Below are 3,228 nucleotides of genomic sequence, written 5' to 3' on the forward strand. Positions count from 1 at the left end.
AATGGGAAGATCTTTCCCTTCCATTAATAGGCTCACTTGACATAGCTACCTGAGGCCTATGAAAGTCTGAGTCACCTGAATCTGTGGTTGTAGGAGTTTGCCAATCACGTGGAGCAAGAAGGGATGGAGCAGGAAGGGTGGAGCAGGGCTAAGAGGAAGTTAGTGAGAGAAGTTAGAGCTGAGGGAGAGAGAGACAGAGAGAGAGAAGGGGGGAAGCAGGAAATGAGTTGTGTTTGTGGGAAGGTCTTAGCAGGGGGAAGATTTCGGTATGGTGGTATCCCCTGCATTGTTATTGTATATAGATTTCTTTGTTGCTATGACAGATTTGGCTTTCTGGAATTTGAATAAATGTTGTGGTTCTGTCTCCCATGTGGAGAATCTATTATATTGTGTTTCAGTATTATGTTGGCATATGTATAGCTGTGTAGGCACTGTGAATACCAGTTTGCCTACATCATCTAAACTCAGGTCTTCCTGACTCCAGACCTAGCTTCTTTCTACTGCACTGCCTATCTGTCTTAAAGTGTGATATTAATACTAACTAGTTCTTTGAAATGTCTCTGTGATTCACTCTTTCTTTTGTATTGTTTTTACCTCTAATTAATTACCTCTTCCCTGAATTATTTCATGGGCTCCCAATCCATCACGTTGCCTCCACATTCATCCCTCTCCCATCCATTGGAAGCATGGTGAAGCAGTGGAAGGAGCAGCTGGGCCTGGGTCCGAGGATTGATCTCCCACTTACTGTCTCTGTGGCCATGGATGAGTCCCTTAATGGGTTTTAGTTTCCTTGTCTGTAACACGTGGAAGTTGTACTAAACGTTCTCTAAGGTCTGAGGACTTTTCATGGTCTAGAGTTGTGTCACATAAATACAATCTTCATGTGAACATTCCTAAAATACCACTTGCTACTGAAAAGCAGAGCTGGTGCCAAGGAAGGGACTGTACTCTCTTCTGCCACCCTAGGCACAGAGGCCAGGGAGCCCCTGGAAGGATCCTGATAGAGTTAGTGCCAATTGTCTCTAATACCTCCCCTCTTCCTTAGCAGGGCACCTTCCTGCCCTCAGCCTTACCACCAATCCTGCTCTCTTTTTACCTCTTACATCTCTCTATCCCTGTCTCAGGGGTTGTAGAATCATTCATTCCTCCCCATGTGTCCATACTTCTTGTTTTTCCCACAGTGTCTTACACTAGTATAAGTGGCAGCATGTGTAGTAATGTAGTGAAACGTGGGAGTCATATATCTGATAGAGGTTTGATTTGAAATATATATGGGGGTATGAATATACATTTATATGATCAAGATCCAGGATCCTATAGATAAGTGGTCAAAGGATGGATAAATAATTTTCAAAATAAGTAATGCAAGTTATCAATAAACACATATAGGAATGTTGCAAAGCAAAATTTCTAAAAAAAATTAAAATGAAAACAAGTCTTAGGTTTCACTGATAGCCATCAGGAAGTAGTTGCTAAATCTCCATTTTGTGTGGTTTGTCCTTCAGTCTTGAAGAGGATCATGGCATCATGACTTACAATTGAATTGGATTTAAGGGAGGGAGATCTGTGCAAAGTGACCAGTCTCACTTTTTCCTTCAGAGCTATCTGGGTCCAGTGGCCAGATATAGATCAGGATGAGTGGAGATGACCCAGAATGCAGAGGGAGACCATTTTACAAATAGGAAAACAGTGGTTTGGATAGATTAAGAGATTTGTCTCGGTTATATGCATATTAAGTCAGAGATGGAATTTTTGCCAGTGCTGTTTCATTTCTAAATAGATTAGTATTGCTGCTGAGGATTATATTTCTAAATAGTTTCATTTCTAAATAGTTTCCCCTCCTTCCTTTCCCAACCCTTTTTTTCTTTTCATTTTTTTAAACTTAAAAAATAAAACAAGTTTTCCTATAATATAATAGAAAAAAGATGATTGCTTGCAAATCTATTATGTACAACTTGTTATTCCTTTTAAATATATAATAATCATGGAACTTTCCTTTTTTTTCTTCCTCCTCCTCCCTCCCCCCATCCTAGAGTTGGCTATCCTTCACATAAATATTGGTATGTATAACACATATGCCTCTTATTACACATAAGACAAATTTGATGCATATATATATATATATGCAAAACCATTCTACACATACTTCTATTTGTCAGTCCTTTCTCTGGATGCAGACAGCATGGGATAGCATCTTTCTTCAAAAACCCTTTATAGTTAATTTGAGTATTTATGATTGTCAAAATGACTTAGTCACTCAAAGTTGTCCTTCAAACAATATTGCATTTACTGTAGACAGTTTATGCAAGTCTGTCCATGTTTTTCTGAAATCATCAAGCTCATCATTTCTCAGAGCACAGTAGTATCACCACCACAATCACATACCACAACTTGTTTAGCTATTCCCCAACTTCAGGCAAGCCTTTAACTTCTCAGACTCAAGGTTACCGTAGCCATTTGCTGCTGCAAACTGTATGTGTACTCTGTTCCACCGATTTACCTTCCTATTTCTGGCCAGTATCACATAATTTTGATAGTTACTATCTTATAATATATTGTATGTTATTGATTATAGTGTATTGGATTAGAACTTATAAAGTCCCAGGTAGAAGCCTTTCCACATCTTATACAAACTGCATATGATTGTAGTGTTGAAGCATATAGGTTCTTAATATTGTAAGGAAAACAGATGGGTAAAATGGTTTTGCAAAATAGAATGGCAGCAGACGTTTTGATTACTCCCCAAGGTGAAACCTGTACTGGGATACAAACCTCCTGCTGTGTCCTTATCCTTGATGAATCCAAAAACAAATACCAAATTACTGCAACATATGAAACCCTAAATTAATGCCCTGGAACCACTGCTTGATCAGGAGTGGGGAACCTGTATCCTCGAGGCTACGTGGGGCCTTATGGGGCCTTGGTTGCTGCCTTTTTTGACTTAAGTCCAAGTTTTACAGAACAAGTCTGTTTTTTAAGGGGATTTGCTCTTTGAAGTTGAATTGATGTATCAGCAATGCCATATTCACAATGCCTATGAGATTACAAATATGGTGATATAATTATCCATCACAAAATACATCATGCTTGCCATATGGGGAAACAAACTAGAAAATTTATTAAGATACCAAAAGACTGAGTCCCAAAACCAGAAAGTGAAAGCCATCAGAGTAGTTATGATATTGGCACAGGTAGATAAAGTAGAAAGCACCCACATTTTCAAGCCTT

The sequence above is a fragment of the Petaurus breviceps genome, unplaced genomic scaffold, assembly GCF_028583685.1.
Source record: "Petaurus breviceps papuanus isolate PSGF00001 unplaced genomic scaffold, PetGlider_PUasm1.0 90510, whole genome shotgun sequence".
In the NCBI taxonomy this organism is placed as follows: domain Eukaryota; kingdom Metazoa; phylum Chordata; class Mammalia; order Diprotodontia; family Petauridae; genus Petaurus; species Petaurus breviceps.